At 40.6% G+C, this 22,918-nt stretch overlaps 1 long non-coding RNA gene across 2 annotated transcripts in view; it reads right to left on the reverse strand.

The window, feature by feature from the left end:
• LOC120384703 overlaps window positions 1–22,918 on the reverse strand; it is a 29,392-nt gene that overhangs the window by 1,761 nt on the left and 4,713 nt on the right. For both annotated transcript variants that reach the window (XR_005589044.1, XR_005589043.1), the window contains exons 2-3: window positions 9,094–9,199; window positions 140–209 (exon numbers count right to left, since the gene is read on the reverse strand). This is a non-coding gene — a long non-coding RNA (uncharacterized LOC120384703). The remainder of the gene's footprint in view (window positions 1–139; window positions 210–9,093; window positions 9,200–22,918) is intronic.

A 22,918-nucleotide genomic window follows, 5' to 3' on the forward strand; every position in this document is an offset into this window, starting at 1 on the left:
CTTGCTCATGCTCTTAGAATTAAAATTGATACATTCTAAGTCTTTATGTGTTTTAAGAGGAGAAAAATACACTTCAGACTTCCAATGAGGGAACTGCCTGTGCAGCGAGGTCACTAACTATTAAGGGCCTGTTGCCTACCTGAGTAGCAAGAATGTGGGCAAAGAGCATCTCCGTTACCTCCCTAAGGGGCTACCCGCATCACCAGAACCTGTGCAGGAAAAGAAGGAGCAGTCAGACTACTATTCCTCCACTCGTACAATAGGGAATTTCCCACTGCATTACATTAGTTTTAAGCTAGTGAAACGCCATTGACTTCAATTAAGGTAGACTTGTGTAAAACTAGAGTAATGTAGTTATCTACAGTCATGGAGCTTTGTTTGAAAAGTACAAGTGCAGGACAGAATCGTGTCTGGTATTACTCTTTTGGGACACTGTGAAAGAGCTACTGAGGCATTCCATCATACTGCTCACAACCCTTAGTTCAAGGATGTACCTGGAAGACGTAAATCGGCTATGAAAGAAGAATCTACAAGTGGCTAATATGTTAGCGAAATTGTTTCACTATATTTGATCCTTAAGCAAAGTTTAGCTTTAATTTGTGCACTCAAAAATAAAATAAAAATTTTTTTTTAAAAAAATCCCTCCCGTTTCATCTTCCAGTGTACTTGTGCATTAGTTTCCTCTCACTCCTGCTAAGTGAGTAAGTATGTTTGCAGTATTATAGCAATCTGGGTTGGAGAATACACATTTCACATAAATTAGATGGGATAGTACAGTTCCATTATTGCATTGTCTAAATTACATGGAAACTGGCCTTATGCAAGGAGTAAGTCCTCACAGAACAGGCCCTTAGGCTTTCGGTTTAATTATCATAAGCTTCCGTTTAATTAAACTTATTAAGTGAGTTGGTGTAAGAGTAGGACTACCGTTTTGCAGACGATTTCTGTGAAGAGAACATATTTACACTCTAAATGATTCAAAAAGAAATGAAACTGTTCTAGAGTAGTTTTCAATTTCAGTTTGTATGGGACAAGAATTTACCCATTTTTTTTCCTCCAAAGCCTTGTTGTGGTGATCCTCCTTCTGGCTTATTTGCCAGGATGGGAGGGCTTTAGGTGCACTAATGTATATGAAATCTACTCCCTCGCCATTTGGCCTATGAGTGAAAGCAGCCTCTTTGCAGTTGCTATTTCAGTTTATGGCCTGGAAGAGCAACTGCAGCTCCTCTCTGTCATTGGCTTAGGTTATGGGGGGTCAGTTGATCCATATCAATGCACAGCCTGCTCCCTCTCAGATCCTGCTTCTGCCCTCCCCCTACATCGGCCACCCATGCAGGGTTGGTACTGAGACTCTCTCTAGGGTACATGGTTGCTCCACGGGCCCTAAGTGTGGTAGAGGGCTATGAGCAACTTCACCCAGAGTTCATGCAGGCTCAAACCTTTATTTACTGAATCAATGCCAAGTGGCTCCATACGGCATGCATTAGCTTTGTTACCTTTTAGGAAATAGCATATGAAAACATTTATTGAATAAATACCTATTGTCTCTTATTTTATTGTATAATATTTAAACTTCATAGGTGTCACACATGCAAGGAAGTGCTTCTTGGTACCATTCATCTAGACATGAAGTTGTGAAGCAGCAATACATAATAGACCTTGTTGTTCTACACTTAATTAGACAAAATTGTACAAACAAGATGCTATAAGGACAGGTGCTGACTGGGTGGTTTTTCCTGCTAATAAATATGTTTAAGAACAAATAGGTAGAAGGACAAAGTACACATGACAAATGTTAATAGAACATCTTAGCTGCCTAATGAATTTGAGAAATTGCTTGAGAATGGTTAATCTGTGTGATAATATGACCCTCCAGGTTAGTTAGATCTGTGATGAAGTCTTATCCTCTGGCTACTAGCAAGTTTCCTGAGATTCACGCTGAATTCTTATAAAGAAAAAAACAAACATTCACAGTTTGAAAAGCATATGCAATTCTGTTTTTTTTTAAATGTTGAAATTATATAAAAAATAGAAGTATGAAAAGCAAGCTCCAAGACTATGCACTGCTAATTACACTTTGATGACAATCTTTCATGACTTTTGAATACACTGCTGTGCACGTTCTGATTTATTATAGAATCATATACAACTTTAGCTTAAAGTTACTCCACAACAGTATTTGATTTTTAGATGTGACTGCATGCTGAATTAAACCCTGCTCATGTGCTGAAAGGCAAACACATCATCTCAGTATTTTCCTTGTTCAGTAAGGCATTCCTTACACACCATTTACAAAAATTTCATGGGAAAAAAAAACCACAGAACACCCACATAACTCTTTTTATAGACTAGCATGGTATGAAAGGACTTAATCATGAGGTAGCTAAAAATGTATATAGAAATTTCAAAAAAATGTTACTCTAGACAGAGTCATGTGTTACTATATGAGAGACCTCAGATCCAATATGACCATGCAATTCCTCCTTCCTGAGTCAGTGGAATCAGCTTGATTGCAGAGGGAAGGCAATGGGGAGGCAAAATTAGAGGATGCTATGCCATGCTCTTAAGGCACTCCATGCTAAGTGCACCTTGGAGGAAGGTGGGAAGTTAAAGGAAAAATTCTACTGCAAACGTAATTTTTGATACCCATCAGAGCAAAACCAGAGAACCATTAGACTGATTTTCTGAATGATCTAAGGCTATTTGGTACCCAAATCCCATTGAAATCTCCACTAAAAATCTTAGCCTTAAGTACACGGTGATTTGCTGTAGCATCAGTTCCTTCTTTTTGAAGAATGGGATAGATTTTCTCTTCCAAATATGAACATACAGGTTGAGAAGAAAGGAAGAGGAGCAGCTGATTTTGCAGTAGGCCTGGAGATGCAACAGAGCAAAAGACAAGGCTGATCTTAAAAATGATTATATATAGAATGTGAAGTGAAGAAGCGTGTGCTTTGCTCTGACTCAGTATCTATAGTCCCAAACAGAAGTCTATGATCCACTTCTCTCCAGAGGTCTTAAGAAGCTCAAGAGAATGGCGATCCTGAGAATGAAAAGCAGAGAGTAACACAGTTGAGCACAAGTAACACCCCACCATAACATGCATATGAAAAGCGAGAGGGTATTTGTAACACCTGTGTTAATACTGCATAGTTGTACTCAGGAGGTCCCGCTGAAAATACTTGTATATAATTTAAGAAAAAGAAGTTTTTATACTAAGAAATAATGGCTTAAAGCTTTCTTATTGGGAAAAAATTCCAGCCTTTGTCCTCATATCCTAGTTATTACAGTAAAGACTTTCAAATGGGAGATATTTTAAAAGAGAACTGCATGTGGGTGATAAAGGTATCATGCTTATTTTTTTAAATGCAATAGTAAACTTTTACTTTGGGAAGGTATTTTATAAAGTTCTGAATGAGCTAGTACAATAGACAAGTTCTACTTGTAACATTTATATAACATACAAAAAGAAAAACAAAGGATACTTAAAAAAAGACTCAAAGAGCAATACCATTGCAAGCAGGCATTTGAAGTCCCAAAACTATTTAAAAATGGAGTTGAGGTGGAGGCATCAGGGTCTTTAATGTATGGCAATAGAATAAGGAACAAGTGAAGAAGGACTTTGAAAGATTTTAGAAACTTACAAGCATGCTAGTTAACTACAAAATTGTATTAGTTATTCCGCCTGACTTTTGTGGAAGAGATGCATCTAGGAAAGATATGTGAACTGATATAGATACAGCTCTGAGCACTAGCCAACACAAGGTGATGGCTCTTGGCATGGTATTTGCTATTATGACAGCTGGAATATTTATTTTTGGTGATTCTATTAAAATACTGATAACACTGATAGAAATACATTTTATCAGCAATGACAGAAATGCAAGGAAGATTGTGGAGTAAGATCTGGGTGTGTGAGAGGAAGATCAAAAAAGACATGACAAAATCTAACATCAGCATCGTCTGTGATACGTACGAGAGACAGTGAAGCTTCAAAAATTAAGAAAAAAAACTGACGATGGGGGTGACAGAAGACGCTTCTCTCCAGGACAATGATGGAATAGTAATTATAGACAAAGATGACATGTGATGAAGAGTTTTACCCTCAAACTCTACAGGAATGGATCTAGGCAAACATATATCAACATATTCTATGATAGCAGGAATGGGAAATGAAATGAAAGGTGAAATACATCTTCCAGTTGAGCAATAACATCAGCCTTGTGGCATCAGAAACGAGATGGGAACCTAACAACAACAGATAAACTAACAAATGCGTCCCCAGTAGAGAGACAAAAAGAGCATCCCTAAGACAGAAAGAACCCTTGCCCCAGCAATGCATTCTCATGGTTTATAAGAAAGCTGCCGAAGGACATGTAAGCCTTCTGCATGTAATTTAGGGTTGGGCCTAGAAGGGGCTTCTTTCACGATGACCTACTGAAACCATTCTAGAATATCAAAAGACCAGAGGTCTGGATGCTGCCTCCAATCAGCCTTAGAAGTGGTATTTGTCTCAGTTTGTACTGTGTATATTTAAGAGTGCCCATCTTAGGCTCTGTGTGCTATAAAACAAAAGATTGTCACATAAAAAATTCAAACCACTGCAGCTCCTCCCCACAGAACCAGAAATAATGAACAGTTGTTGAAATCAAAACCCCTTTCTGCCACAAAGACTGGATAAAGATCAGCCGTGTGAGTGCCTTTGACCCCAGTTACAAAGCTGAAGACCACTCATGGAGAATGCCCTGTTGGCAGCTTCCTGTCTTTTAAACTGAGGGGGCTTGAACTTCTCCAATAACCACTCTCTGGCCTTGTGGAACTGGGGGGGGAGTGGGAGAAGTGGTCAAGCATAAGAGTTTCAAATGTTGTGAGGTGTGAGCTGAGCCGTTACCAGTCATGTTTTTATTCTGAACAGTACACTAAAAAAGGATGGCTGGAAGTGAGACCAGTGAAGTCAAGAACCTATTAGACACCATATGGTTATAGTGCCCTAACACTCGCTCTTCCCACAGGGACAGTCTATTTAAAAAAAATCACTTTGTTTGCCCTGCTTTACTACCACAATGCAAAAATAGTTCATTTTGTTCAAAGCAGAAGTAAAGCAAAGCATGGACACTGCCTTCCACTTTCACTAAGGGATCGGAGAAGGTCCCAGTTAAGACACACTGCAACTTTAATGTGAGACTCTATGATTCCAGGGGTTGCTCTTGCAGGAATACTTTCACCCAAGGATGGAGCAATTAAGTTATTAAATAATGTTCCATTTCAAACACCACAGCGAAAGTCATAATTTGAATTAGGATAATCAACAAACACAGCTATGCCCTAGACTAGCTGTAAGATGTTCACGTTCCATTAAAACATTTCTAGTCCACTAGGATATGACTTTTTATTATTGTGCTTACATTGTTCTGTAGAGAATAATTTCCACACAAAAAAATTTCCACACCAAAAAAAATGCAAGGAACTTTTATTATCTCTATTACAGTCTCACCTATGGGACCAGATCAGGGCCTAGGCTAAACACAAACTTGTAACAACACTGTCTTTATAGCTGTACAAAGCTAGCCAACAAGATCATAGCAGATTGTAAATGCCCACCCATCTCTGTGTCACTCTGACTCCTTCATTACACCATTTTAGATACTCTCTGTGAAAAAATAACAGTTCCATCATCAGCGCCCTATCATTTACATATAAGACACTGTCAAAGAGTTAGCTGAGCCAGGAAATGCTATAGAAATGCTTGTCCTGGTCATATACACACTTACTACTCATGAACTATGAGAACTGATAAAAAGATCAAAAGCATATAAACTAGGCAAATTAGTGCAAATGAACTCAAACACTGTGATCATGCTCAAGCATGCACAAAAAAATGAAACGGAAAAATTAGTATGGAATACAGAACTTCAGACAGATGTTCATGTAGAAACAAGAGGAAATAAGTAAGGAGGCAAACCATGCAAAGTTGGCTTGAGAACATTCAGGAATATGAGAAAAACTGTAAAGAACAATTTCCCATTTAGCCTAAAGCAGAATTAGGGCCTGATTTTGATTCCATTGAAGACATTAGTTCAATCAGCTTCACTGGGAGCCCCATCCGGCTACCAGAGTTAACAACTCAGAAACCCGTTTTCTGTATCCAAACCAAAAAAACCCAAACCCAGAAATTTGCCATCAGAGGCACACATGTTCCAGTCCTGCTCCCGTTGAAGTTAATTACAAAATGCCCATTGACTTCAGTATTGCGGGATCATGCCCACAACATATTATACATTGGCTAAGGCCGCACTTTTCTCTGTGGTCGCGTATGATTTTTTTCCAGGCTTTAAAAGAAAAATATTTATGAGTTTAACATATTGGGATTCTTAAACATGCAAATTATGGTGTGATCATAAACAGATGAACAAATGTCTGTGATGGCCTTGGGGGCTGCCATGCTTTGCATGGGAAAACTGGTGTAGAGAAAGTGTTTAGTGGCAAACCTGTTGTGACTCAAGAGCCCCCTTCCCCCCCTCCCCAGATGATTCTCAATCAGACTTTTAATCCCCCAAAATGTCATGCAGTTCTTTGGCCTACCCCACATTGAAATCAATGGATGTTAGGAGCCTAAATACGTTGCAGGATTGGGGCCTTCCTGCATGAGTGAAGCAAGCAGAATTTGACAGCCTTGGGTGGAAGTGAGCATTCAACTGTATGGGATATTTATCCAGCAGTGGACTGATAGAAATTGCTGCCAATGGTGGCACTGCTGCAGATGAGTAGTGCTGCATAGCGTGATTAATTTGTACATATCAAGGAATAATTAGCAGAAAAACCAGTGTTTGTCTGATATTTATTGTGGGATTGAATGAATTGCTAAACTGGCATCGCAATAGGAAAAAAACCAACCCTTTAAAATGTAAATTCACAGATTGTATGTTTCACTGCAGTATGTGCGATCCTGAGAGTTACCCTCAAAAACCAATCTGCCGCCACTGCTGCTGGCATTGACTTGTGAGTCTCAGCAGAGAGGACAAGGAACAAATATGGATGAAGATCAAACCACCTTCTCACCTTGCTAGGGTGTGGGCCCTGCAGAAAAAGGTTGCGACACATTCCCAGAGTGGTGGCAGAAAATTTGTGTAATGATTGCCCGTGCAGTAACTATCATGGATAGGACTTCAGCCACCTGGGTTTAAAGTCTGACACATTACATCTACTGACTCCCAGGACGTCTTTACAGGGCAGAGGGTATTGTCCAGGGTTCTCCGCTCAGGATCTCATTCTGAAACCCTGGCTTTGACACAAGGTCTTTTTATTCATTATTTGTTCCCTGTATTTAAGTTGATTCCGTGGGGGGCGTGTTTGGCCCTTCCCCACTGTTGAAGGGGGAGCTCTTTGTTCTTTCTATAGACAGAGCCCTCCCGTTCAAGACACTGTCCATGGTTCTCTGCTCAGTGTACCCTTCTGGTCCCCTTTAATGCCCCTCTGACCTCTCACCCATCCCTGCACATTCATTTGTTCTCTATATTTAGGGAAATGTCCTTCACTGCTAACTCAGCCTCTTATGTGTGTGTTGCCCCTAACTCCCATCCCATTCACACAAAAACCTCTGACCCAAATTTGGTGGTGCATTCAACTGAAGCTAGCTGGCTTGTTTGGGGCTCTAGGCTGAAGTCTGAGTGAGGCTTTCATTCAAGCTGGTAACTCACCCACTTTGCAATGAGGACACATGCTAACCCACTCAGGTGCTGATCGTCCTCCATTGCCTTCCCACAATTCACACTGTATGTTGAGACAGACAAGTTCTCCCAGAAATTCTAGCAACACACACACACACACACACACACAAGTGCAGCACTAGTGAGGACAGGGTAACTCACGTATGGCTTTTCAGTGTAGCAGCTCACATCAGGGCTAGGCTAACCCTGGGGCTCGGATCTGGGTGCCAATCACCCAAGTGAATGCTGCAGTTAAGACACATCCTTAATTGCTACCTGCGTCTGTGCAGTTCCTACTCTCTCATGAGTGGAAGCCATGGCTGTTTTTGTGGGAAGGACCTTTCAGAGGTCTCACCCCTCATGCAAAAATGTAACAGATTGATCCTTCATCACCACTCATTCAAATAGCAATTTAAAAATATTTAAAATAAGTAACTGAACAAGTCATTAAAATAATTGTTCAGTGCATTTTCCCTCTCCACTGAATTGCAAAATCATCCGGAATAATGTTACCATCTCCTTAAAGTGAATCCACTTAGAGAGAATTCAGACATACTTAACTGTCTTTACAGTGGAATGGAATGAAAAGCCATGAGTTGTTTCAGAGGACTGCAGTGTGCAAAGTGAGATTCCAGTGATCCACCACATAAAATGGAATTGTTCTAAGAAAGAAAGAAAATCTATTCTCTCAAAGAGTGTTCTGCTTCATTTTGATGAAATATAATTTTTTGTGTAACAATATATGAAGTCTGGACGTTTTGTTACATACTTAAGATAAATTTCTGAAATTGTGTTTACTCCATTTTTTTTAAATCATGAATTTTCTGATGCTATATCATAACATGAAGTACACCTCATTATAGTGTACTGACGCATGTACAGCTAGGCATAGACAGCCTTATTGCAGAGAAGAACTATTTACATTAATTAGAAGGAATTTCTTTTAAAAAAAGTTTAGTGTAAGCAAACCGTTTTGAACTGAATGTGCCTCGCTGAACTACTTTCTTCTTATGTCAAGAAATTATTTGCAGTAACCTTGTCATTAGTCAGTTATGTTTGTGATATCAGATACATATGATGGCAATTAAAGGCAGAACCTCAGCAGATCCTGGTAGTATGTTCAGGCATCGCTACAGCTATTTTCAGCAGAGTTACACTTACTGCATCAAAGAATGTCATAGAGAAAAGAAAATATGGTAACTGTTGCTTTAAATTATAGCTATCATTACTTCAAAAGGATATTCAATCAGAAACCACTGCAGATTAAAACTATTTACTTTTTCTGACACTGAAAGGAAAGTAGGCAGTTTCAGCCTGTCATCTCTTAATTTTCTTGAATGAAAAAAAAAAAAGCCGTTTGGTCTAAGAAAAGTCCGTTGGGAATTACCAGAAGGAATATGCTGAAACAGCTCTCCTGCTTTATTTTGACCTTTCCATGCCTGTCAGCCTCCTTAAGTGTCCCAGGTTCCTTGCAGCTTATTTTGCAGAGGCAACTGGAAAAAAAAGTTGTGTTACTGTTTTGGCTACTTTAACATCATGTATGCACAGCAATTTAACAACAGGTGGAGTCCTTCTTACTCACACGGACATGTTTTCTTCCTAAAATGAGAAGGTAGAATAAATAAAGTCATGGTCTTCTGAAGAGTAAATTCCAAGTCAAAGCATAGGCTCATGTACAAATTAGCTGGAGGGATCAGAGACTTTTTCTAGTAACAGGAAAATACCATCTACCAAAAGTTTAAGCAAGGGAGTTTCTAGTCTAGTGTTCTATTCAATGCAATGTTTGTTTAGGTGGGTGTTGGCCGTGGGAAGGTCTGCAGAATTCTCAGACGTTAATCTTAAATAAAGTAATAGCTATTTTACTTATACAGGTATATCCTTTCTGCCCGTTCCCCTTGCCAACATGCTTAGGATGCTGAGCAAACAGTCAAGTTACAAGAATATTAAAGTATCATAAAAAGGAGAAAAGAAAATTTAAAAAAGCTAATTTAAAAGTGCAACATTGTTTAAAAAGTGTGGGGGCAGGCTGGAATCCTACATGGTTGCAAACAGTGACCACCTTAAAACTAGAGAAAAACATTCACCACTGCAGGCAAGGAACATGTAGCACAAGTCAGGAATTAGGAGGTGAGTGTGGGTGTGAAGGTGGCCCCCCAGAGAATCAGCACAGACTTTGTGAGGTTAGGCACTACAGTATGAAAACTTGTACAGTGCAGCGGTGGTCAGTAAAGCTCATACCATAAGAAGAAAACTTGGTAAGATCATAATGTGCTGTTTAATCTAGGACTATAGTTTAATCTAGGAGTGTGTTTATAGCACAGGTATGGAAGCAGATTTGAAAGGCAAGAGTTGATGGGTTGAGATTAGGCGTCCAGGGTGTTTATGCCAATTTCAAAGGTGGAATGTTTCTTCTGAACATTTTTGCTTGTAACCAGGTGGCTCTGAAGCCACAAGCATCTCAATGACTCATTCTTATTATTTTTTATGTGCATTGGAAGTGATATCAGCCTTGCAAACATTCGCCTGTTCAAACCTCTCCAATGCCAGACATTTGTTATTCTTGGTCCCAGTGAAGCCCTAAGTATATAGATCCAAAACCCAGGCAAGAGATAAGGCGAGGGAATGAACCTTTCCACCTCTGGCATCCTAACTGCCTCATTCCAAACCACCTTTGGGGTTCAGGGAGCTTCAGTGGAGTTGGGTTTTCTGGTATGCAGAAGATGTGCACCCTACACTGGTTCTCAGAGTTCAGTCCTCCAGTAGGAGCAGTGGAACCAGACTGAGTCTCCTGTGAGAGGATCCTCTTCACCCATGGTGGTGTAAGGAGGAGGAGACAGACTTTACCCTGAACTGACAATCATAAGCACATGTGCATATACAACAGTGTACCACCAACTCTTATAGTCTCATCTCACCCTTTTAAAAGGGTCCTGGTTAAAAAGTTTAAGCACAAAAAAATGAGCCCTTTTCATTGCTGGAATTTCTGCCATATTCTAAATGTTCATTACTTAAAAATAATTTACCATTTTCCCACTGTTTTTTTTAAAAGACTCCACCTAGAAGCAAAGTTTTGTGTTGTCTTGCCCCCCTTCTAATTCTTCAGTATCAATTAACGAATAGACAGCCACCTTCTTTTTACTGATCTCAGTGGTCCCACTGGGATTCTAGATCAGAGAGTTTTGCCTAAGCAAGGACTGGGCCGATATCTGGATTGGGCCCATATGCTTTTCCCAGGGCAGTGTGCACGTCAGTCAGTAACATCAAACAATACTAAGCCATGTCATTTTGTCTCTTGCATAAGTAAGAGTGTGTGAGTGAGGGAAAGCGTGAATGTTTCCCGTAAGTGGATAAAAATATTGTTGAGCTCCTCAAAGGACATTGAAAATGTAATGAAGAGATAATAGAATATTACATTTAAAACAGAGTTGATGCAAGATTAAAATTGAGAGAACACCTAACCAGTGAAGTGGTGAAGAGAATATCAAAACTTGCCAGAATATTTTACCTCGTGGGGCGGGGGGGACACTGTCCTTTTTCTATGCCCTAGCCACTCAGTTACAATAGACTCAGTCTCATTGGTGACGATGCAGCAAGATTGTTAGCACTTCACACTAGACAGTCCATATGATAAGTCATGTAGAATGTAAAAGGTTGCTGACATTTTCTGTTATGTGTCTTTTCATTAAAGGTAACTACCACTTTAAGCAAATTGTTTCAGGGACTGGAATGTAGCAGTAGTGATCTAATTAGTGTAGGCTGTAATTTAGGAGGGTTCATTATGTCACAGACATTATGACTCCTGGGTATTACTAAAGGACTCATTTGTAGTACTTGAAATGAATTTCTCATGAACACATCTAATGTCACCCATATAACTAGTATGTAGCTTTAAGATGATTTGGCATATTTAAAATCTCTGACTTTGTTGGGGATTAAGTTTCCAGACCGTAATAAACAAATCAGCAAATAGCAGAGATTTACTTCTTGCTAAGAAAGAAAAAAAAAAGTGGGGGGAGGGGGCTAATAGCCATTTCAGATTGAAACGGCAAGTGAACGCTGACAAAATTACAAAGGAAGCTAATAAATCATTTAAGTGGAAATATTTACAGTAATTAAACTAAAACTCACACACACCACAAAAGGCCAAAGCCTTTTGTAATTTTGGGTACGATACCTATTGGCTTCAACCAACATAGCAGAAGTTTAGTGGTTCCTTAAGAGAAGCTGGTTTTATTTATTATTTCTTTTCCTAAAAGCCCCCACGAGCCCTACTTTAATAAAAAGGCAAGTTACAGATGTACAGGTAAAATTACAACTGTATAAAATACATGAGACAAATATATAAAGATGCCTTTTAGTGCAACTAGTTTCAGTGGCAACATAGTTGAAATAGAAGCTGCTTTGTAATTAGGTTTAAATTGCTAAACTGAAAAGCTATTAAATATACAAGCTCTAGTCTTATTTGTATATTATTTACTTTTCCTTGGGGGGAGAGGGGTTTCTTACCAGTTCAGACATCCACTGCTTTTAGGAGGGACTAGAAAGTGTATTCTCCCACTAATGTTCCTGCTTTATCCATTAGTCACTTACACCCTGATTCAGGAAAGCACCTAAGCACGTGCTTAACTTTAACCAGGGACTTAGCCCCTGATCTGGCGTCCTTTGAAGTCAATGGCAAAGATCCCATACATGTCAGTCATGTAGGCTCAAGGTCTTAGGGACCAATCCCGCACTATTAAAATCAATGGAAGTTTTGCCATTGACTTCAATGGCCTCTAAGGGTAAGTCTACACAGCATACCCGCCCTGCCTACACTTCAGCACCTGAGCTGCACCTTCAAAGCAGTGTCTACACAGCTATTTTTATGATCACAAGTGCAAGCACTAGCCCAAGACTGTCGACCAAGGCTGGGAGGCTTGCTCTAAAATGCTGACAGACATACCATAAGGGACCCTATTCTGATCCCACTCATCCAAAGTTCATTAAAATCAATGGGAGTTTTTGCTTTTACTTCAATGGGATTTGGATCAGGCCTTCAATGGCAAAACTCCTGTGTGTTTTCCACCTGCCTTCCAAAAAAACAATTTTAGCAAATGAACAAAATATCTCAAATAATTAAGCAAAATATTGAAATTAATGCCAATATACAAAAGATAGTATTGCTCAGTCTTAAATGTGTCTACCCAGTTGTGCATTTTCAGGATCTCATGAAAACAATGCAGAAGCTGAACCCTTTTCTCTTTCCATTTTCGTAAGATGATTTTGTCAGGCATAACTGAAAGAGTTTTATAAGACTACCAGAACTTTTTGGACATTACATTTCTAACAGGAAATAGGTGGCTTAGAAAAATCTCAGCCATAGATTTCATATCAGCATGTTGTTAGAATTCAGTTCCCTTACAAGTCTATGAAAACTTCTTTCATATTGTCAAGTTATTGTTACCTTGGTTGAAATAAATTAGCTATTGAATGCACCTTTTAGATTGGTTATTACTACTGCTGGTGCCCTTGTTGGCTCTTACAGTTATGTTTTATATTTCTAATAGTGTACAAAGAAACAATTTTTTAAAAATACAATCAGAACATTTTTTCTAAAATTAAGTTTTGACAGGAGTTCTTTATGCCCACGTGCCCATATGTGAAAAAGTGTCATTAAACCATGCTCTCATACAGGCAGTACTCAGCATCCCTGTAGCTGAGATGCTGTAGCACCGCATTCTAAAGAATGCTAGGTTCTTATATCTTTCATTATTGAGGGTCTTGTAACATGTGAGCAACCTTATTCTGTATTCAAGAAACATGAACCAAGCAATTGTCCTAGGGGTGCAGTGGGTTTCTAAAAGTCCATTAATCTGATTAATAATTGGTCTGCTGACAACTTAAGTGTCTCAGTGCTGTTAAAGCTAAGTATATTTTTAACATATCTGACTTCTTCCTATTATCTGTCATCTCATATGAAAAGATGGGCAAGTAAAAGGTTGATAATTGTAAGTGTGTAGAAGCATCTATATCATTGACTTATTCCTTTTACTCTAGCACTTGGTTTCTCATACTCAGAAATCTGTTCAAATAACGTATGCAATTCACTAACTCCTCATTTTGGTGCTTTCCTTATAGTGTCCCTAAGTTGCACCATTCTATACTGAGGTATAATTTCCAATATCAACAAAGACCATCAACTTGCAGATATATGTTTAAAAATTGTGCTGCTGACTTTCATTTAAATGTATGTGACTAAGTAGGCAGGGCACTGGCCTGCAACTAAGGAGACCTGCTTTATAACCTATGCTCTGCCACTGACCAGCTATGTTATCTTGGACAAATTACCTCACCTCTTGTCCATTTGCTCTTCAGAGTAAGGATTATCTTTTGCTATGTATTTGTACAGTGCCTAGCACAGTCTCAGGTGGTGCCTCTAGGTGTAATTGTAATGCAAACACTAATCATGTTGTACTGACAACTGACATCTGAAGTAATTTGTTCATCCACAGCAGCAAACTCCCCTACAATGCCCCACTGTGTGTCTTAGTCATAACCTGTATAGGTGAGGGGATAGGTCAGTCTTTACACCAGTTCCATCCTTTGTCTCACTGCTGAGTCTGCCAACGAGGTTCCTGGCTCATGCCAAGTGTGATAGTGTGCTTTGTGATATGAAAACTTCCTCCCAGGAAACTGGACTAAGACCACCAACAACTCAATTCACCAAAGAGCCATTGGATATGACTGATCGGGGCTGGATTCACAGTGGGTGTAATCTAGTGGAGAGGATACACTAGACTGGCTGTCAGAGGATGGAGTGACAACAATGGACAAGTCATGGGGGAATGAGGTATAAAACTGATCTTTCCCACTAACACTTCTGTTCCCAAGGCCCCTGAGCATCCCCCTGAATCTTTGTTTTACAGTAACTCCTCATTTTAAGTCGTCCCGGTTAACGTTGTTTCATTGATCAGCAATTAGGGAACATGCTCATTTAAAGTTGTGCAATGCTCCACTCTCCCAACTATAGTACTGTACTGTATGTACAGTATGATTGTAAACACACAGCATGTACACACTACTCCCCCCCCAGCGTAGTATTAAATTGCTTGGTTAAAAATTGTTTAAAATGTATATAATGACTTTTGTCTGGCAAAAATGTTTTCTCTGGAACCTAACCCCCTCATTTACATTAAATCTTATGGGAAAATTGGATTTGCTTAACATTGTTTCACTTAAAGTCGCATTTTTCAGGACCATAACTACACCATTAAGTGAGGAGTTATTGTATTTGCACAAGAGCAGCGGCTGCCTTAAAGAGTTTAGATAGATAATTATCTACATAAAGGCAGCAAGGTAGTTTGATTATAATAATTGTGTCTAATTTTTGAGTTACAAACCATATAAAGCACATGGGAGAGACTGGTGTTTTTGGTAAACAGGCTTCATTAGAGAAACAGAGAGTACAGAAAAACTACTCTTAAAGAATAATGGATAAAGCCAGACTAGATAAGCATTAAGAAATTATCAATTCCTATCTTTTCTTTTTTTAAAGTGATCTTGACCTAACATGACTTGAAAAGTTACCTGGTGTGCTCCTGTCAGAAGCCTGGCAGTAACTAGAGAACGAGGAATGTTTCTCAAAGCCTGGAGAAGCCCGAACAAAAGTTTTCACATCAAAATATTAACAACGGGATTATCTGAGAGAATGACTGCCCTTTACCTTTAAGTGTGGGGTGGAAGGAAAGGGTGGGTATTTGGCTGGCCGGCCAATGAAGGGAACTGTGCTTTATGGCTTGGGGATGGGGGAGGAATGAAGACTGCTGCAAAAGGAGCAGCGTGGTTGCTGACTCATCCTTTGGGAACGAGGGATTTAAAAGGGGCATCCCTGTGCCTTAACCCTCCCTTTTGCATGGAACATGGTGAGGCAGCAGCCACCCTCCCGTCTCCTTTAGCTGGGGAAATACCTGGTTTGGTCCAGACCTGCTGTGGGCATTACACTAGCCACCCCTTTGCTGAGGGCTCTAGGAAGGATTTTTTTCCCTTGCCACCATATTGGCCTAGGTGGAGTTGGGGGATTTTCACCTTCCCCATAGTGGGTTCGGGTGGGCTCTGTTCATGCATGGCGTGATAGGCGGCAGGCTATATGTCACAACTCATTATTTAAGTGTAGGGCGGATGTCCAGTGCGGGTACTCCATAAGAAAGGTATTCAGTGACTGGATAAATGGCTTGAGAAAGGACTTAAAAAGAAGTGTTCGGTAAAGGAGTGAATAGGAGGTGAGGGCGCGGTTGGGAACTCCTATGATTGATACAGCAGGAAACCAACCCCCCATTATTATGGCCCACCGTAACCCTCCTATGAGGGGGGTGGGGAGGTGGATGGTACAGTCCCTGTAATGGATTTGCTGGAGGGACCTGGATGGAAAAAGAGCGGGAAGTGGTAAAAGTCTGCTGGGTAATTATGGAATAAACATGGGGTTACCTGTACTGTACACTTTTACCTGCTGGATAGGCCCAGACATCTAATAATAGAGTTGTGGCCTGATTAAACCCATGTCAAATGTCTCCTGTCCTTCTTTCGGTATAGCCAGAGAAGACTGCAGACTGCAACGCTGCAGACTGCAAAGCTCTACCTTTGCACTAAGTTATTGTGAGTGTGAATGTCACCAACATATTCTGGGAATATAGTAATTTAGTAGGTGGTGGGAGATCTGGCAGTTCTGAAAATATTAGAGCAGAATTGTGAGATAAGATTAAGCGCCTTAAGGTCTCGTATTATGTATCTAAGGTCTAGAAAAGAATACCAAGCCTTTGGTCATTTCTGTAAAAGAAAACCCAGCAACAGGTATCAGGCAGCCTAAGATAAGATCACAGCCTTTGGGGCTGGTGAAGCCTGCAGCTAAGGAAGGAGCCCTGATTTGGGCAAATGATAAATGTAAAGAAAAAAAATCTCACCTTTTGCTTTAAAAATAAAATTAAAAAACATTTCTAGCCCTAGTCCTTGTAAAGAAACCCCTGAAAACATAAATGAACATTAATGGTGAAAGGATCTGCAACAGGAAGCAGGAGGGAAAGAAAGATCCGATTCTGCACCTCACATACTTTGTACATAAGGATTAGTCTACATGCAAACGTGCATCAAAATAACTAAATCATTTTCAGTCCACCCCTTTTGTTCTCTGTGTGTGCACATTCATTTTGTGGAATAAAAGTGCTTTTCCTTACGTCTCCCTTTTTACTGTCCACGTGCAGGCTTGCTCTGAAATAACAAAAGATGTGAATCAAAACCAGTTCTTTATTTTGGTGCAAGTTCGTGTGTGTAGACCAGCCTTAAAATGAGTGGCTTCAGACTGGGGTGTAATCTGAAGCATCATTTCCTTAACTCTCCTCAAAATATTTGGGGTGTCTCTGTGCAAAGTAGTGTGATTTTGGGAGACAAGATTCAGTTATTTTGGGGAGATAGTTTGGTAGGCCCAAACTGCTAAAGTTCAAGTGTGGATTGGATGGAATCAGAGGAAATTAATAAAATCTACCTCTTTCCCACTCACTCAAAAAACAAAACAAAAACCTCTAACGTAGGTTTTATCCCATATAGACATAAGTGACCAAGACTCCATGAAGTCCACTAGGGACTTAGCTATTGCTATTGGTTTTACATGGAAGGCATCCTGGCACTACATGAATGGGCAGCAGTAGAAAAACCTTCAGATAGATGGATACATCAATAGACCATGTGAGGGAACGTACTGAGAATGGAATTGAATGGATTGCCAACTGCTTCAGAAAAATCAGTTTCATCTTGATTTGAACGCTGTGCCCTGGACCTTGTACAAACAACCTTCAAGGCACAAGGGCTGGAATTTTCAGTGTGGCTCAGCAGCTACAGCTGGGGCCAGATTTTCAAAGACCGTAGCATGCTGGGTGCTGATCCCTTTCGAAAATCTCTCTATAAAGCCATGTCTTCATTGCAGAGATAACTTGGGCTCTTACTTGGGCATTACCCCTAATCAGGGATGGCTCCAGGCACCAGTGCACCAAGCGCATGCCTGGGGTGGTTTTGGCGGCAATTCGGCGGTGGATACGCAAAAGTTGCGGGACCGGCGGCCCTTCCGCAGGCACACCGCCAAAAGCCACCTGACTGCCCTGCTTGGGGCAGCAAAATACATAGAGCCCCTGCCCCTAATCCCCTTCGGTTCATACACAAAACCCTCTCACCTGAGTTTAGTGGTACTTTTAAACTCAGGCTAGCTGGCCCCACAGATGGGATAGGCTGGAGTTCATCTATTTTCATCCAGGCTGGTAATCTGCCCACTTTGCAATGAGGACACAGGCTAAACCATTGATAGTCCTCCAGTGCCTTCCTAAATTTTCACTGGGAATGAATTTGGCCTTATATGCCTGGCACTAATCATTCATCTTGAGCAAGTTTGAAAGTTTACCTCTCCAGAGACAGCATAAGTCTAAACTGAAACATTATGGGAAATAAAATGTCATTTCACTTGAGAGTGTAAAGTAAATGAGGAAAGAACCACGTGAAAGGAGCAGAATTCAGGAGGCACTCTTTTAAGCTGTCATTTATCACATATGACACAAGAATGTTGACATCATCCTTGGATAAATGACATTGGCACCTGCATCAGAAAGATATTTGGCAAAATGGGCAGTTCTGAGATATAGCAGCAGGGCACTACTCATAGACTCTAGGAGCTTGCAAGAAAGGAAAAACAGATGATGGTAATTTTCTTCCAAGGAGAACATAAGGGTTTTCAAGATTCATTCTCTTTTTCTCCCCATATCCCTTCAGGGGGCTGGGAAACTATTTTCTAGAACCTAGGAACAGTTTAAACTCAAGCTGTATGTTATTTAAGAGCTAGATTGTGGCATTTAAACTACAGCCCTGTGTAGGGGCAGCATCAAGCCACATTGCTCCAGAAGCAAGACCAGGGATATAGTGCCTCAGACAGGCACAAGCTTGCCTGCTGCTGCTACTCTGTATGCTCGGGAGGTGGCAACGTGCAATCTGTTCCATCTGCTATGTCTCTTCCTTGCTCCACCACCCTGTTTTGGGGGACTTGTTCCCTGTTGAGGAAAGTAGGAACAAACAGTGTCTGCAATCCCCAGAAAATAGCGAGCACACAGACTACTACAGTAGGAAGCTTCACTTTGCAATGTAAAGGGGTTGGAGCAGGAGAAGCTTCTTGCACAATTCATGCCTTGGTACAATAGCCAATCAAGGGCTATCACAATCTGTTTCTAACTATGCAAGCGAAGGTGTCTAGAGAAATCATTTACAGCTTTGTCTTGAGATAGAGACAAAAGTAGTTTTTTTGCTTTGGAAAGTTGAAGACCAGTTGTATTTGTGGGGGGAAATCCTGCTAAATTCAAAAAAAAGAAAATGTCAGATTTGTTTTCATGTCAGATTTTCCATTGGTTCATGGAAATTAGAATGGAGATACGGTTAGGTACAAAGTTTAAAATTTCCACGAGTTATTCTTTCTAGAATGAAAAGAAGAAGAGAAAAATAGCTATTTGATTTGGAACAGAGGATTGAGGAGGTTTCTTTAAGAGGAATTAAAAATAAGAAGATGCATCTATTACACAGGTATTTAAATCCATTCTCAGGTAATTTACACTCAGTGCCAACAAACTCACTACCTACCATCCAATCTCCAATTTATTCTAATTCTCAAACTACTGTCCAGTTTATTTACCATGTATAACCAACATTATTACACAACATATTTTCTAGGGGATACATAGATCCTTTTTGTCCAGCACAGTCAGTACTATCTTCTGGAACTCTCAGGGCACGAAAGAGATTGGAACCTAGATGAAGTGAACCCAGGCAAATCAATAGCAATACTAGTTGGAAGGAGGAAACACTCTGAGGAACTGAGTGGTCATTCTCTGGATTGTATGGCTCATCCTCTGGGAGTTAGCACAGTGTTCAGCTCTGGGTCCTACCAGATTCATCTATGGTGTTGGGCAGTCAAACAGACACAGTTACAATGGGATCTAGCAAGTGGTTCCTATCAGAACAATGACTCGGTGGCCATGCATCCAGGCTGTATTGTTGTAGCCTGGGCCTAGATCAGAAGTTGATGGGGAAAATACAGCTGATCTTCTAATCAAGATGCATATTACACTAGTGTGCCTCAGCCTACACTGTCTTTAATATGAGGTCCTGTCTCATGATTTGGAAGAACCCAGCTTGTGGGCTGAGTTGCTTCCTTGTCTGGTCTCACTGGTCCAAAATTTGCTAAATCAAACAGGGAAGAAGGAAGGGGAAGAGCAGCACATGGTTCTAAGTGGTCACCAGCAGCTATCGCTGCCCCTTTGACTAGGCTACTTATCTAAAGGCTGTTTGGGTTTGTCACACTGTACAGAGGGCAAGGATGTGTGTGTGGCCCAGTTCCAGCAAAGCATGCAGTTGACTTTAAGTATGTGATTCGTCCTGCTGAAGTCAATAGCCCTGCTCACATAAAATTGAATATGTGCTTTAGGTTGTGTCTACACTACAGATTTCTGCTGGCCTAGCTATGTCAGTCCGGCGTGTGAAGAGGTGTGATCCCTGACCAGCATAGCAGTGCTGGCAGAACCTCCTCATGTAGATGCAGTTATACTATCAAAACTGCTTTTTTCGGTATAGCTCATTTCACTTGTGGGGATGGTTTTACAATACCAGTACAAATCACAGCTTTGCTGGACTGACTGCATCCTGAATACACAGGCTGTCAGAAGCCCCTAATGTAGATACGGCAAAACACTCTTTTATAGCATGCCAGTATTCCTATACTGGTAAAGTGCTCCTAGTCTAGAGGGGAGCTCAGTGCTCTGCTGGATTGGGGCCTGTGTGAGTGACTGTCAGCAACCTGTCATCTACTGGGGAGAAGTAATTTGTTTTTTTGAATGGCAAAATATTACTACAGGGTTTTAGTTGTTTTTAAATTGTTCTATTATAAAGCACACATTTTCCTCCAACTCAGATTCAAGGCTTTTTTTGGAAAAACAACAATAAAAACATATCCTTGGTTCTCCTAACAGTTTACTTGTCATGACCTATTATTTGTTCAGTTTATACTGTCAAGTGCAAATAATGATGAAATAGTTTAGTAGTAATGAAGATAAATACTCTCCCAGAACACTGGGAGATACTACATCACAGTTTATATGCAATGCTTCCAAAATACCCTAAAGAAAATTCTTCTGGGCTGGTTTCAAAAAAGAATTTATACGGCTGATTCTGATTAAAATATGAGTTATTGAAATGTTATATTCAGTCCAAATCTTGCATCAACTGCTTGATCTGATAGATTGAAACAAAAATAAGAGGAAAAAAAATCCTCTGAGGACATTTTGTACTTTCTATGTTTTAGCCAGATTATGATCTAATAGCAGCACGGACTTCAGGGATGTTTGTTTATCTATTTTGAGCCCAGTTAAAATGATTTAATGCTGTCGTGGAGTTTCACTGGTGGTGTGTTGGACCAAACTAAAGCATATCAATAACTCTGTCCTAAGGTATTCACAGCAGCAGGTCAGTAATACTGACAGCATCATTTGCAGAAGCAGTACCTGAAAAATTGGCTGTACTCATTTATGAGTATTTGTGAACACAAATCGGGTGGCTGCATGTTTAAAAACCTGATTTGCATATGCAGATCTACATCTGTGTGGCTGCGGTTTTACATATAAAATGTCAGGCCAGTTTAGAAAATTTCGTGGTACGTACCCCTGCATGGACCATGAATGGGTTAATGTGGGCCTAGGATGCCAGTTCTATTACCTAGCTGCACCTGGAAGGAGATCCGGGCTTAACTGATCACGAAGCCCAGCTAGTCAGGAGCAGGCTGGTTAGTATAGAAAAAGGAAGTTTGTAGTAGACATGGGCTTGAAAGGCTGCTGAGCTGAAAAAACAAAGACAACGGCTGTTTCCACTAGAAATGCTGCAGCGGTGTCTCAATGTCGTCACTCACTACGATGGGAAGGGAGGAGGTTCTCCGGTCACTGTAGTTAATCCATCTCCCCAAGAGGCAGGAGCTAGGTGGATGGAAGAATTCTTCTGTTGACCTAGCGCTGTCTACACCGGGGTTAGTTTGGCTTAGCTATGTTGCTCAGGGGTGTGGCTTTTTCACCCTCTTTAAAAAAAAAAAAGACCAAGAAGAGGGGCTGCAGGGAGAGAGTCTGCAGTTCCTCTCTAGGAACAGAGAAGTGGTGAGGCGGCAGCCCAGGGAGGAGAATGAGCCCTGGGATCCTAACCTGAAAGAAGAGTCACCCTAGAGACATTGCAGGGAAGAAGGCCTGAGAAAGGCTGGGTAGGAAGAAGCCCAGGGAAACAGCAGCAAGGAGTTGGGCTGTGCAGACCTTGGCTGCTGGCTGTAGAGTCGAGATATAGGAGGAGAGACCACTACAGTGATGGAGCAGCCATCAACAGGGGGCTTCAGACCAAATGCCAGCTGCTACAACACTCCGTCCATGGGGAGGCATTCCTGAAGTGAGCAAACCCCTTCACAAGACCTGATCTTGAACTGACACCTAACTCAAGCACCGGGAGTTCTCCAAGAGCTGTGTCTGAGCGAGGAGTTCAGGATCAGGTCCTTAGGGTTTTGAAAATCTGCACTCTATGTTGGGCCACTTTTAAAAAATCTCCTGTTAAAGGAAAATACAGCAAATTTGGGGGTAGCAGGAGGAAATCTGAAGCAATAAAAAATTCCATAAATATGAACTCAGTTGTATAAGGAGGCTAAGTATAAAAGACAGCTTCCTTGTAATGTCCAGCTGTTTCTCCTAAATATTTCCAGTGAACCTACATATGAATAGTTTCAGAAATGCACCAAGAGGGAATATTAGTACTTAGCTTAAAAAAATTATGAAGGATTGTTTAACGTTTCTTGCAGCTCCTGGCACTGAAATCTGTCAGGATTGGACAGGTGTTATTTCACCATAGTACTAAATAGCTTTCTGACTGCCTTAACTGTGGATTGATCCATTTTCACCCCTTCTTGCCTTTCTGCAGTCAAACACAGATGTAAAACAGATTAAGGCTCTGTAGAAAATAATAATAAAAACAACACTTGAGACTTTTCGAGTTCCTTTACAATAAAATGCAGAGAGGTGGGGAAAAAACCACAAGAGACTGAAACAAAACGACTAGGGTCTTGACTGATAGCTTCACGAGATGACAGCTCAGCAAGTTTTTAGACATCTGTGGCATGAAGACTGTTCTTGTCT

Source organism: Mauremys reevesii, linkage group 16, assembly GCF_016161935.1.
Source record: "Mauremys reevesii isolate NIE-2019 linkage group 16, ASM1616193v1, whole genome shotgun sequence".
In the NCBI taxonomy this organism is placed as follows: Eukaryota; Metazoa; Chordata; order Testudines; family Geoemydidae; genus Mauremys; species Mauremys reevesii.